General features: G+C 40.5%; 1 protein-coding gene across 1 annotated transcript in view; it reads right to left on the bottom strand.

The window, feature by feature from the left end:
* tmem267 (transmembrane protein 267) overlaps positions 1 to 15,729 on the bottom strand; it is a 42,557-nt gene that overhangs the window by 11,461 nt on the left and 15,367 nt on the right. The gene's annotated exons all lie outside the window — the stretch shown is intronic.

Below are 15,729 nucleotides of genomic sequence, written 5' to 3'. Positions count from 1 at the left end.
AGGCGGACTCCAGGGCTACAGGGGATGAGTTATGATCAAAGATTAAAAGAGCTGAGCCTTTACAGTTTAAACAGAGGATTAAGAGGAGACCTGACTGAAGTGTTCAAAATGATGAAGAGTTAGTAAAGTGCATCGAAACTGAAAATTAATTCAAGACAAACACAGGGGCACCGCTGGAAACTTGTTAAGGGTAAATTTCGCCCAAACATTAGTACGTTTTTCTTTAAACAAAGAACGATAGACACTTGGAATAGGAAACCAAGTAGTGTGGTAGACAGTAAGACTTTGGGGACCTTCAAAACTCGACAATGTTATTTTGGAAGAATTAAGTGGATAAAACTGGGGGGCTTTGTTGGGATGAATGGCCTGTTCTCGTCTACATTGTTCTAATAAGATTTTTTCATGGACCATTTGGATAAGTTTCATTGCTGTCCAGCGTTGGTCACCATGGTTGCCTATTCTATCAGAAACTGTATCTCTGCATGAAAACATGATATTGACATTTTTTCTTGCCCATCACTACAAACTACAAGAGGTATGTAACATATAAAAGCTCAGTTTTTGGTGGAGTACTGCTTTAAACTAGGAGTTCAATTAAATGCAGGAATTGGTCTCGGATTACTAAATTAGTTCAAACAAAAACCAGGAGGTGCAGCACTGAAAAGTCAAAGAACGCGATCCTGACTGTGGTGCCAGCTTTGTCCAAGTGGGAGTACGGTCAGTGGAGCATAGAGATGAAAGCATCTTCCACACCTACATGTACAGTATCTGATAGGCAAACTGCAGAGAGTCCAGATGTTATGAGGTCAGGGACTGTAGCTGTTTTAGGGACCAGTCGCTCAAAGGTCTTGGGATGACTGGAATGACCTTTCTTTGTCACTGGGACCACACAGCTGGGGAAACTTCTGCAGATTCACAAAAATGGAGAACAGGTGTTGTAGGATCCCACAGAGCTGGCTGGGGCATTTTTTCAGTACCCAGGGGCTGATTCCATCTGGCCCTGAAACCTTGTCTATGTCGAGTGTTTCGAGTAACAAATACAAAACATCAGCATTATTCAGCAGAGGTGTTCATTTTCTCAAATAACATAAATATATCTGTAAAAAAAAAAAACTCAAAACACATCTTAGGTTTAACACAAGTAAGCTACTCACATCAACAATCAAGCTAGAAAATAGCAGAAGTGGTCAGCAGTGCTATCTGCTCATTGCCATGTGTTGGGCACACCGAGTCTCATGTTCCTGTCATTTATGGGCTCTTGACAAGTCCTATAACTATTTTATCTTTCTCTGGATTTAGCAGGAGCAGTAGTCCCTCACGGGCTGCCATTTAATTCACAGGCAATCATCTTGCTGCTCTGTAGGATGCCTCATAGTACTGCAGTGCACTTGTCATTCAGTCATTTATATTTTACATACACCCAGGTGACATTTGAAAATAAGACTAGAAGGCAGCCAGTGCTACGGGAAACTTGGAACTACAGTATGTAAGATCAGCTTTTAGTTACTCACCACCGTGTTGCAAAACTAACTCATTCAGAGCCTGAAAGACGGTGGGAAGCCACTGACTCACTTGGCACTAATTAACATGGAAATGCAAAAGAAGCCCTGTCACAGTATCGCTTGTCTGAAGAAACAGAAACACACATACGCACAAATTAACCATCGCCCTGAAAAGAGACAGAGCTGGCATCAAGAAGTGAAACATATTGAACAATGAAGAGCAATCTGGAATTGGATAAAGAAAAAAAACTGGAATTTCGCTGTGAATACAATGAAGTATTCTCTGCCAGACTGATGGCCAAAGGCATACAATCAAAAGCAGCACCTGTCTTCCTCATTTTAATCCAGTACTATGTGGAGGAGAGGTGGATCAGTACTGAATTTTTAACTTCAGAGCGGATAGCAGCTTTCGAACATCAGTACTGGTACCAAAACAGTTATAAAGCAGAGAACTGATAACCCACCATCTTAGTCCAGCCTCCCTGGTGTGCTACAAAAATCACACCACACTACACACCAAGGCTATCAAGAGGGAAGCGAAGTCCCAATCGTGATGAAGTGGGGTCCACATCATATAATAGAAGCAATAGCAGGTGGTGTCCCCCCGTGGAGTTACAACTAAATCCAAAGTGTGTAGTCTTGTTTTGTGAGGTCTAAGAAACTGATGTTTTCTACAACTGCAACAGTGAGTGTCAATGGAAGTGGGAGAGGGTGGGGGGGGATTGAGAGGAAAGCTAACGATTATTTCTAGTACCAAAAAACCCAAATTGCTGGTACCATACTGCTTCAAAATTTGGGTTTTTTCAACACTCCCATGCAACCTTGGGTTGAACCGAGGGGCACTTTTTGGTTGTGAATGTAATGACAACAGAAATCTGTATTTTATAGTTTCTAAGTACAGTATAACCTCGATTGTCCGTCAGGGGTTGGCAGCAAGGCCGTGGCATTCAAAAAGTCAGGTGACACCTCAGCACTACACGCACAGCTCTGATTCCCAACAGCCCTGACCCCATTGATTCTCTGACTGTTTCGACTCTTCCGAAGACGGGGCTCCTGAGGGCTTTCCCCCATCCCCTTCATCATGCAAGCAGCCTTCCTATGGGTGGCTGCAGCAGAGCTGCTCCCGTGGAGAGAAAAAAAAGGAGTCCTGTCTATCGTCTCGGAGCTGTGTGAAGTTTGTTTTTTTTAAAAAATGGTGGCTATATACACACACACACATATATATTATGGCCAATGTTGCTGTTAATTGACTGGCCAATGTCCGAACTTTTCCTTGATTTCGGGATTTGGCCAGCCAGTTTGCGAAATGGCATGGGGTGATCCACTAAAGTCGGAACAAAAAAGGCACAAGCAGCGACATGTTGCGCACTTAGTAGTGCAATTGCATCAAGTGTAGCCTTGGCCGCCGGTCAGTGATTGTGAAGATGCGTCGGTTTGTAGTGATTTCTTCTTTTGTGCCTACGGATTCCAGTGTGAGCAGCTTCTTGTGCAGAATGGAAAACTCATTTCTGAATCTGCATCTGAAAGTTTTTAAGCCATCTTCGCACCTTGAGTGGACAGTCTTGCATCAGCACATCGAATTTTGGCCAGGAAGTTTTCGCTACTTTGCAAAATGGCTGGCCAAAGTAGCATATACACTGGTCATTTCTAGTAATTCGCACTTTGGCCACACCTCTCGGGCAAAATGCGAAACGGCTGGCCAATTGGGGAACTGGCCAAACTTCGGGTTTTGGCCTTAACATTATATATTGTAACAGTAGGGGGTGCCTCCGCTCCCTTGAACCCTCAGGTACCACGCCAAACACCAGGTAAAAGTCCAATAATTATTATTTTTATTATAATAATTACGTGCACCAAGTAGGGGTGGGCAGTATGACCAAAATTCTATATCACGGTATTTTTCTAAATTATCCCGGTTTCACGGTATTCAACGGTATTTTTTTCCCCATGCATGAGTGGATGTTAACCACATTTTCCACTGCAATTACTGGCTAAGAATAATCTATTCCACTGTCAAGAGTATTGTACATTGTACAAAAAAACACATTTTAATGTGCACACATGTATTAATACTGTTTTGCATGGCTCCATAAAGTGATCGTTTTCAAGGGGGTGACACTAATGGAGAAGGTATCACATTGCATGACAGATGTAGACAAAATATAGAACCTTTTTATTGAACAAATTTTGCAAAAACAAACTATAATTTTGACAACATATTTTCAACCATACAAAGAGGCATTTAGACTTAGTAAAATATCCAGAAGTGCTTGTCAAAAATTGTATTGCACCGAATATGTCTTAGAAAAAGAATAAATAGTAAATATTTTTTGTAAACCAACTACACTTTCTGTTAATGTTAACAATCTCTGTCCACTGACACGTTCAAGTGACTTTTTAAACAACTTTATCATCATTAAACTGCATACTATTTAAACTAATAAATAATAACAGTAAAATAAATAATGGTATTATTACTGACAGTTGCACTATTACTTCAAGACTTCAAGCCCAGATGCATTACACAGTATTCACCAAATTAAAATAAAATAAAACAAGTGTAACTTGGTGATGACATCTTTACCAACTGAACCATCATTTAGGCAAACCGCATTAATATGGACCTTGCTTCAAGCTAAGCTATACTGGGAAGAAAAAAACAAACTATATGTCGAGAACAAAGTCAACATTTCCACTTTATTCTCATAGTTTACTTCATAATTAAAGTAGAATGTCGTAAACTAAATTTCTTCCTAAAATCAATGTTTAACCAGTTACTTAATTTACCCCGTCATAAATTAATGCAGCACATTAAATGCTTTGTGTTACGTTCCCCGACCCAGTGGTTAATCACTACGCTTCTTAAACTGACTTCCTCCGCACTAAGAGAAGAATCAGAATCCATTCACTTCATGATATTCCTGCTATCTGAAAATTTAGAACGCTAAGATAAATACTTGATATCATTTTCATGATGAAATGCATTAAAGCAAGTACAGTGATCCCTCGCTATATCGCGCTTCGACTTTCGCGGCTTCACTCCATCGCGGATTTTAAATGTAAGCATATCTAAATATATATCACGAATTTTTCGCTGGTTTGCGGATTTCTGCGGACAATGGGTCTTTTAATTTATGGTACATGCTTCCTCAGTTTGTTTGCCCAGTTGATTTCATACAAGGGATGCTATTGGCGGATGGCTTAGAAGCTACCCAATCAGAGCATGTATTACGTATTAACTAAAACTCCTCAATGATATACGATGTGCTTCCCGCGCGGTGATTGATTGTTTGCTTTTCTCTGTCTCTCTCACTCTCTCTGCCTGACGGAGGGGGTGTGAGCAGAGGGGCTGTTTGCACAGAGGACACGGACGCTCCTCTACAAAATGGCGCCTTTATTGCGGTGCTTCGGCATACTTAAAAGCACAAAAGCACGTATTGATCTTTTTGCTTGTTTGATTTACTCTCGCGCTCTCTCTCTCTGACATTCTCTGCTCCTGACGGCGCTCCTTTGAAGAGAAGATATGTTTGCATTCTTTTAATTGTGAGAAAGAACTGTCATCTCTATCTTGTCATGGAGCACAGTTTAAACTTTTGACTAAAGGGTGTTATTTCATGTCTAGAGGGCTCTAATAATGTTAACAGTGTGGGAGAGTTTATAAGGGCTTAAAATATATAAAAATAACTACACAAACATATGGTTTCTACTTCGCGGATTTTCATCTATCACGAGGGGTTCTGGAACGCAACCCCTGCGATCGAGGAGGGATTACTGTATTACACATGCACAGTAGTGAGGCGGTAGTGCTGCTCCCTCACAGTAAGGGGTCCCCAGGTGTATGTTCAGTGTAGAGAACTTTATGGCAGGTGTGACGAGGCTCCAAAAAACTGGATGTATGAATAGCTATCGCACAGGTTTAACTTAAATATTGTGCAAATGTTGGGTTTCTGATCTGCTGGTCGGAGACACAAACACAGAATTCAATGCTTGTTCTTCTGAGCGGGCTATCTTTATTGCATGCATGCTGTCTCTATCTGACGTACCAAAACCCCAGTTCACCACATAACCAATCACCACACGATAAACGTCTTTGTGAAATTAAAACTAGTTATAAACTTACTTAGCCCACGGACTGTTCAGAACTTTAAAAATATCTTCGTTATACATGTTTAATTATGCCATCCATTCAGAGTTGCGCCCATCTCTGAACGAGTCGCCAGCACATCGCAGGATGAATACAAGCAAAACATACACTAGCAGGGTCGATATAGCACAACAAAACCCCACATCCTACATGACTTTGAAAGGAAACTGAAGCACGCCGAGTAAACCCACCAGAAAAACATGCAAATGCAAAGCAGGCACGCCGCCGTGCCCCCATATGATTAATGCATGCTTTAATGCATTTCACCATGAAAATTAGATTAAGTATTTATCTTAGCATTCTAAATGTTCAGAGAGCAGGAAGATCATGAAGTGAATGTATTCTGTGCGGCGATCGCTGCCGGCGCCTCCTCTTAGTGCAAGAAGAAGTCAGTTTAAGAATCACTTAACACAAAGCATTCAATGTGCTATATAACTTATGACGGGGTTTGAGAAAATCTAGTAAATGAAATATTCATTTTACGATGAAGTTTAGTTTACGATGGTCTACTTTAATGACAAATTACGAGAATAAAGTCAACATGTCGTACATTACACTGTATTGAAAACAAATAAAACAAGTGCAACTTGGCTTGCAGTATTATCCAGTAGTATAGAAACAGTATTTACACATCTGACCTTTTAAAACTAAAGTTATCTCCAGGCGACGGACGTGACTCCTTTTTTTCGGCAAAAGTTCTTCTGTTCATCATGTTCAACTTTACTTTTAGTTCAGTTTCGGAATGCTCTCTGTCCATTTTCACTGCGCGGCATACCTATGCTACCGCCCACTACTTGGTGGTGTAGCAGTGAAAAAGAGCCCTAGTGCAACAAATCTGTGTTTAGTGTTGTAGCAGTGAAAAAGGTCCCCACTTGAACAGTTTCACGCTGCGCCACGTTCTGAACGTCGTTTAGGCAATTTAAACCGGTGTTGCGCTATAAGAAAAATCCATATCATAAAAAAAATAAAAAACGGTTTTCGGTATGAACTGGTATACCGCCCAGCACTAGCACCAAGCACCCTCCACTCCACACTACTCACACAATAATTAAATAACACAATCCTCCTCTCCCAGACACTTAGCCACCCTTCCTCCCAGCTCAGCTCAGCTCACTCGTCTGGGGCTTCCCATAGTCTTTTATAGTCCGTGACCCGGAAGTGCTCCTGAACCCTTGTCCATGTGACTCCTTAGCACTTCTGGGTTGGATGAAAACTCTCCTTCTTCATCCCAGGAGCACGTCATTTCCTCTGTCACTGTGACTAAGACGTACTTCCAGGTTATAGTGTACATGCAAGTCCTTGAGCCTCCCTACAGCGTCCTCTGGTGGGCCCCACGGTATCCAGCAGGGTTGGGAATAGAAACTCCATTGTCCACGATTCCCTGCTGGTCTTTTGGGGCACTTCCATGCTAAGGGAGGGCTCCATCTGGTGGCCTGGGGGTATTGGCCGGGATGAACAGCCGGCCATCTCCCACAATATATATATATCACTGAAGCCACCACCTGTGCTCAATTTTGTTTTCAGATTCTGCAATTGACCAGGAAAGTATCGGTGCTAGATGTGCATTTTCATTTTCAGCACTAAAGTTAAAGTGAACTGTGTACTTGACAAGGTTTACTAAGCCCGATTTGACCACTGATATTTATCCCGAGAATATGATGGGTAGGCCTTGTGTGAGTCTACTGCTTACTTAACAATAAATATTAAAGGATAATTTATTTTGTTGGTTTATATTTACATTGAAAACTTTCAGATCACTTTGATTATTTTTTTATTCAGTAGTTTGTTAATAGCTGTGTATTAAAACAGTCGTAACAATGATGAAAAATAGAAACAAGTAAATGATACAATATAATTAATTTATGAAACCAATTAGATTCTTCAAGCAATTTATTTCATTCACAGAATCAAAGTGCCTTAAATTAAAAGCTGGCACACTGTAATATTTCCCTCCGAGACGTTGCTTTAAGCTATAATCACTCAGACAGCAATAACTGGAACAAGTCACAAAAGCACAGAGCCATAGCTTCGACAAGGACTCGGAATCATGACCTTCATGCAGAAGTACGTCACGCCAATTACTGCGTCACTATTAAGGACTGACATACAGTACATAGAGAACAGCTGTTTCAAATTTTGTAGGCTGGGTTTCCTTTATTTGAATGCATTTGATTATGGAGTTCAATGGAAAATAAAGACGCTCTTATCAAGTGCCAAGGCCTTAGTCAGTAATCTCTCTTATGTGAATTTATTTAATGGTGATTTGAAATCTAATTTGAAGCCAGGAGGCTTTAAGCATCTCCGCGAAATCTCAATATTCATCTGTAACATTTCTTAGTCTTGTAGTCTAATTTACTTTGCTGCGTCTAACAAAATGCATTTTGAAAGTTGCCTTATGAAGCAAGGATTAACTGTGTGATTCTTGGCATATTTTTAAAAAGGTATTAGCAGAACCTAAGCCAAAATGTAACCAATTAGTGAAGTACAATAAATAAAATATGCCAACTCAGAACAAGCTCTTTAAATGCTATCTGCTTAAAATGAAAATGAAATTCATTATTAAAGTTAAGCAAGAAAAACTGCATTGCTGTAAAAAATGAAGGGAACACTTAATTATCTCAGTGTAACGCCAAGTCGATGAAGCTTGTGTCCAGTTAGGAAGCATAAGCGATTGTGAATCAACTTCCCCTACTCTGGTGCAAATGAAAGTGACAACAGGTACACCGAGGAGACAGCAGCAAGAGACCCCAAAAGAGAATGGTGGCCACAGACAGTTGCCCTCTCCTTATCCTTCCTGACTGATTCTTCTGCAGTTTTTCTAGTGTCCTTGTTACTACTGGTAGCATGAGGTGGTACCTGCAGATGATTCAGGTTGCACAGGTAGTTCCATATGTGCCAGTGCAAGAAGTTTTGCTGTGTAAGGGCATGGAGGAGATACCAGAAGACACTCCATTACATGTGGAGTGCTGGACATGGCCATAGAAGGACATCCACCCAGGAGTAGGACCGGTATCTGCACCTAACTGTGAGGAGGAACAGGAAGAACACCCCTAGAGTCCTACAAAATGACTTCCAGCTGGTTACTGGTGTGCATGTTTCTGACAAAAGTGTCACTTGCTTGGCATTACCCAGAGAATACACAATTGGCAGCTCCGCCACTGGCACCCCGTTCTCTTCACGGATGAGAGCAGGTTCACACTGTGAAAGATGTGAAAGAGTCTAGAGACGTCATGGTGAACGCTACGTAGACTGCGACATTTCCAGCATGACCGGTTTGACAGTGGGTTAGTGATGGTCTGGGAAGGCATATCCTTGGAGGGTCACACAGACCACCACATGCTAGGTAACTGTACCTCGACCACTGTTAGGTACCAGGATGAAATCCTCAGAGTCACTGTCAGACCTTATTCTGGTCCAGTGGGCCCCGGATTCCTCCTGTTGCAGGACGATGCCCAGCCTCATGTCGCCAAAGTGTGTCGGCAGTTCCTGGATGACAAAGGGATTGATGGCCTGCACGTTCCCCAGACCAGAACTCAATTGAGAACCTCTGAGATGTTATGTACCAGTGTGTCCGACGCCACCAAGTAGTGTCACAGACTGTCCAGGAGTTCACGGATGCCTTGATCCAGGTCGGGGAGAAGATTGGAACATGCTCAGATGTTGTCAGGAGTGCATTCAGGCACATGGGGGGCCATACATGTTACAGAATCACATTAGGAGATGAAATTCACACAATTTGGATCAGCCTATGATTTCAATGTTTGATTTTCGGTGTGATGTTCAATCAGCCCTCAATGGTGATGTTGTTTTCCATTGACCGCTGTTTTATCACTTTGTTCTCAACTAATTGCACATTATTACTCAAGTAAGAAGTCAAGCAAAATGACCCCTTTTATTGGCTAAAGAGATTACAATATGCAAGGATTCGAGGAAACTCAGGCCCCTTCTTCAGGCAAGACGTAATACAGAAACTGGAGTTCCAGTAAAGGTTTTCTGCTTGAACGTTTCATTCCTCAAGATCCGACGTGTGATTTAAGTTTTCCCTTAATTTTTCTGAGCAGTGTATATAAAAGTAGAGCAAAAGCTTACATTAATTTCTTGCATATTCATTTTGATCTATATTTTATTGAAACACACAGACATGTTACCGCAAATATTAACTCTCTCTCTGTTAAGCTACACTTGTTAAAGGTTTCTTGGGAAAACGTGTGATCTGTTCTGCAAAGCTCTGCGAAGGCTGCAAAATGATGCTAAATGCATAAAGACTGTATTTATTACTAACTTATAACAAAAACAGCAACACTGCGTGGATAACACACACTTAGAATGTTCAAATCACGGTGGTAATGGTGGAATAATCATAACACACATTTCTTTTCTTTTAAAAATCGAAGGTCTAAAACTGCAGAGTCCGTTTATTCAAAGAAAAAAAAAAAGGTTTCATCAACCCTTGTGCCGGATTCACACGCCTTATTCAGCGAACCTATGGAAGAAGAACTGAAAGGGCTGCGTCTTTTATGAGATTTAGGGAAAAAAAAAAAATTACTCCATGATTTAATTCACTAAAAAGCTGGCAGCGATTTTTCTTCCCTGTTTCTTTAGTATTTTGCTTGAGTACATTTATTCCCATCCAGATGATTTGTAGTGTTTTTAATTATTTCTTCAAACTGGATAATGAGTTTAATTACAGAGAGTTTGAATGGATCCTAAACCATATTGGTAAGTTGGTACTACATGTGTCTGTATCACTCACAGGGCCCTGCAGGTATTCAGTGACCTCCGATCGATCCGATGATTACGCCGATTGGTAAACTGGCCGATCTCAAAACCTAGTTTTTCACTTTACTACGTACATTTTACGGTAATTTAGCTGTACTGCTCCTTTCCGCAAAGTAATATGGTAGCGGAGAAAGTGCAGGTGATATTCTGCAGCCGGAATTACCAGTTCAAAGAGAAGAGCCAGGAAACCTTTACAGAGAGAAGATGGGGACATTGGCTGCTGTCCACCTGAACTTGGACTGCAAGAAAAGAGAGGTGCGTTTTCAGTAGAGAAGCTGCTTTAATAAGTTCAGACCTTTTCATTTTATCTTTTTAATTAAAATGGATGCTCCTTGTCTACCTGTGGGCAGTGAGTCAGCTTGTGTTTAGTACAGCAGCTCTCATTTTTAATTATAAAAAGAACAGATAAGGAAGAGTTTGCCCTCATCACTTAGGCCAGGGGTATCGAACTCCAAGCCTGGTGGGCCGCTGTGGCTGCAGGTTTCTATTCTCACCCTTTTCCTAATCGGTGACCAGTTTTCACTGCTAATGAACTCTTGTTCCCTTCATTTTAATAGCCCTGTTCTTAAGGATTCTTTTCTTCATTAAATGGCAGCCAAACAGAAATAAGGCATGAAACGAGCCAACAGATGACCAGCTAAATTGGGGCTTTAGACTCCAACCAGCTTCACAATGAGAAGCAGATTCTCGCTGTTAATTAAATCCGTTATTTAATTCCATGCCTTGTTGCGGCTCTCATTCTGCCACAGCAGACATTTCCAGAACTGTAGATTTTTCTGTTTTTTCTAAGGCCACCGTCACAATATTTTGGTGAGCTGAGAGATCAACCTCACGAGACCTTCACCTCTCTTTATTTTACATATTTTGTGATGGGCACAGATGAGCTGGTCATTGGTGGCTTGTTTTTGTGTCCCGTTATTGTTTGGCTGCTAATTAAGAAAAAGGAAACAACCAAGGGGCCTGAGTCAAGCTAATTAAAATTAAGGCAAAAAGAAGTTCATTAGCAGCTAAAAGGGTCATTAAGGAAGAAAATGGTTAGAATGAAAACCTGCTGCCACTGCGGCCCTCCAGGACTGGAGTTCCACACCCGTGACTGTTTACGAAGAGCCCAACTGGTCTGTTTTACCTGTTAAGCGTGTCAGTTTTGTATGTTTAGAACATTAGAACACTCTAGACGAGAACAGGCCATTCAGCCCAACAAAGCTTGCCACTGCTGTCCACTTATTTCTTCCAAAAAAAATCACGTTGAGTTTTGAAGGTCCCTAAAGTCTTACTGTCCACCATAATATTTGGTTGCTTATTCCAAGTGTCTGTTGTTCTTTGTGTTAAGAAAAACTTCATAATGTTTGTGCGAAATTTACCCTTCACAAGTTTCCAACTGTGTCCCCGTGTTCTTGATGAACTCATTTTAAAGTCACCGTCTCGATCCACTGGACTAATTCCCTTTATAAATTTTAAGAACTTCACCTCTAAATCTTGTTTTGCTTAAACTGTAAAGGCTCAGCTCTTTTAATCTTTCCTCATAATTCATCCCCTGTAGCCCTGGAATCAGCCTAGTCGCTCTTCTCTTGACCTTTTCTAGTGCTGCTATGTCATTTTTGTAGCCTGGAGACCAAAACTGCACCCAGTACTCCAGATGAAGCCTCACCAGTGTGTTATAAAGCTCCTGTGACTTGTAATCCACACATCAAGGCATTCTGTTAGCCTTCTTAATGGCTTCTGAACACTGTCGGGAAGTCGATAACTGAGAGTCCACTATGACTCCTAAATCCTAAATGTTCATAAACATTTTATTAGAATTGTGGCTTGTAATTATGACAAGCATTTTAATTTTTTATGCCATATGTATGATGGACAAATATGTGTTTAACTGGTTAAACAAAAGTATTCTAATTTTTACTGTTCTTTATGCTTACTAAATAATAACCCTACAGAATGTTATTCCATTATAAGAAATTAATAAGTAAACCCATCTCTAAACTCTAAAAGCAGAAGTTAACACTTTAACATAGAACATAAGACTTTGACACATCAAATTGTGCCAGAGCTTAGTTTAAAAATATTTTAAAAGAATAAAAAAAAATCAGAATCAGTAACATGAAATCAGTGATTGGTATCGGGCCAACAGAATCTCACTGGAGAACATTACTGCCAAATCACTGGTGACGAGGAGGACGTTTTCAGTGAGTCAGCATGTGCAAAAACAGCAGCCAAAACTATTTTGCAAACCAGAATAAACAATACAAGCCTTAAAATAAAAAAGAAATGTTTTTGTGCGTATTGCGTTTCTCTTATATATTATACAGTAGAACCTCGGTTCACAAACGTCTCGGTACACGTACAACTCGGTTTACGACCAAAAACTTCGCCAAACTTTTGCCCCGGTTCATGACCACACACTCGGTATACGAACAAGCCAGTTTCCATTTCGGTTTGTACGTGTTCAGTCTCTCCCTGTGCATTTCCTGTGCAGTGAGCGAGTGAGTGAGAGAGAGAGAGAGAGAGAGAGAGAGAGAGAGAGAGAGAGAGAGCGACACACACACAGGCACGCGCGAGACAGACACACACACAGAGAGGCCCACGAGAGAGAGACACAGACACACACACACACACACACACACACACACACACACACGCTCCCGAAAGAGATACACGCACACACGGATAACAAAGAGAGCGAGCGAGCGAGAGAGGGAGGCTGGACGCATAAGGTAGAAAAGGCTTGTTTTGTTTTTAGTTCTGTTTACAGCGATCGGTTCATAGCGTGCATTGTGGAAATGTTACTTTTCTTGGTGGTTTATTAAATTACGGATTTTTCAAATGTTCATTTTTTTCCCTGTGCTTAAAACTCATAAAAAAAAAAAAAAGTGTTTTTAGCGAGCGGTTCCTAGCACTATAGCGCAAACTATTGCAGTGTTAGTTTTCTCTGTTGTTCAAGGTTTTCTCAGTGTTATTCCATGTTTTTACATTCCATTTACTATTACGCTGTGCATTCTATGGTATAATTAACTATATTTGTGCTTAAAAACTAAAAAAAATATATATTTACATACAGTTCCTACGGTCTGGAATGGATTAATTGTATTTACATACAATCCTATGGTGGAAATTGCTTCGCTTCACGACCAAATCGGTTTACGACCAGAGCTTTGGAACGAATTATGGTCGTGAACTGAGGTTCCACTGTGTGTGTGTATATAATATATACATACACACACACAGTATATATATATATCCTCTTTAATAAAACTCCTGTGTGTGTTCTGGTGAAGGGGCCACACGGCACGTGTTCAGTCTCTTCCTGTGCATTCCCTGTGTGTGCAGACAGAGAGAGAGAGAGAGAGACACACAGGTGCATGTACGAGAGACAGTCGCACGCACGCACGAGAGACACACTCACTCACACACACACAGGCCCGCGTGTGAGACAGACACACACGCGCATACACGCACGCAGGCCCAGGACAGAGTCAGACACACACACACACACACACACACAGGCGCGAGCGTGCATTGTTGCAATGTTACTTTTCTTGGTTGTTTATTAAATTACAGATTTTTCAAATGTTCATTTTTTTCCCTGTGCTTAAAACTCATTAAAAAAAAAGTGCTTTTAGCGAGCGGTTCCTAGCACTATAGCGCAAACTCTTGCAGTGTTAGTTTTCTCTGTTGTTCAAGGTTTTTACATTTAGTTTACTATTATGCTGTGCATTCAATGGTTTAATTATCTATATTTGTGTTTAAAATCTTAAAAAAATATATATATTTACATACAGTTCATACGGTCTGGAACGGATTAATTGTATTTACATACAATCCTATGGTGGAAATTACTTCGGTTCCACTGTATTACTGTGAGAGAAAATTAAAGGCACACAATACAGTGACGCATATTACAGCAGCATACAAGGTCCCTTGCCATTTAATATAGACTGCTCTTACTAATGGTTATGCACTACTGTTCTAGCGCCCGTTATTGTAACGGGCTTAATGTCTAGTGTGTATATATATATATATATATACACACACACACACTTACACGCACATTATATATATACACACACACACACTTACACGCACATTATATATATACATACACACGCACACACACGTACACAGTGCGAGTCAAAATTATGGTAACACTAATGGATTCTTTTTACCTTGACCACACCTTTCCAGGCTGATGGACAGGTCATGATGGACCATTGCCATGGCCTCCACACCCTGTGATCTACAGTTATAGGAATGACCAGATAGGGCAGAGTTAAAGGATTAACAAGTCATGAAATGATGGAAGATCTGTTATTTGAGAAGGACTGTTTTCTAATTAAGCAACTGGGTTGGAACAAAAACCAGCAGTCACTCCAGCCCTTCAGGACTGATGTTGCTCACCCCAGCTTTAAAACATTAACTCAAATTTAAAATTTTAAACAAAAATAAAGCAAATGGCTCAGCTCTAGTCAAGTGTATGCAATAACAAAATCAAACGTAGCAAATATGATTTCTCAGCTCTGGACCCGAGATAAGGCTCATGTGTGAGCAAAGATCAAAAACTGCCATCACTAAATTTATATTAACATTAATGCAAGTCAGCTAATCAGCTCAGATCACTCAGCAAAAGTTTACTTTGTTACGTTCATTTAAAATATCAGGCTGGCATACTGGAAGAACTTAGTTATTAGCTAACCAAATAAATGTCTTATCTATTTAAAAAAAAAAAAAGATAAAATTGGGGTGCCAAGCTGAGCCTACTTGCCACGAGCCACAGCCAAGCACAAATGTGATTTGTGGGTAATTTTTTTTTTCCCCCTAATGAATGTCTTTCATATTGTTTCCTGTTGTCCAGCACTGGTCACCATAGGTTCCCAATACCTCCGTTACTTCCGTTCTTCATGAAAACACACGATTAAAACATTTTTCTCGGTCATCATTACAGACTACATTTAGTAAATAACATGAAAAAAAAATAGAATTATAGGGCGTAGTACCGGTATTCCTTTAAATTTAAGGTAGGGATTTCCTCCCAGTTTCAAAAATGAATTTCAAGCCCTGGACCTTTTCCACTCCTTTTTAGGGTCTTCACCCTCAAACCTGTGCAATGAGATCCACGTGTAAACGCCACCTGGGAAATTTCAAGGTCAACCGATTATGTGTGGATAAGCAAATCCTAACAAAAGCTGGGGATGGTTAACCCGTGAATTATTTGTGGTCAGTGTTTGAAAACGACTTTTTACATTGAATACTCCTTAATTTAATCAAAAAATTAATGATATTAGAGATAACATAGTATATCTCCCCAACACT

This window comes from Polypterus senegalus, chromosome 7 (assembly GCF_016835505.1).
Source record: "Polypterus senegalus isolate Bchr_013 chromosome 7, ASM1683550v1, whole genome shotgun sequence".
Taxonomy (NCBI): Eukaryota; Metazoa; Chordata; class Cladistia; order Polypteriformes; family Polypteridae; genus Polypterus; species Polypterus senegalus.
The sequence above is the reverse complement of the archived record's forward strand: the minus strand, read 5'-3'. Positions and strand labels throughout refer to the sequence as shown.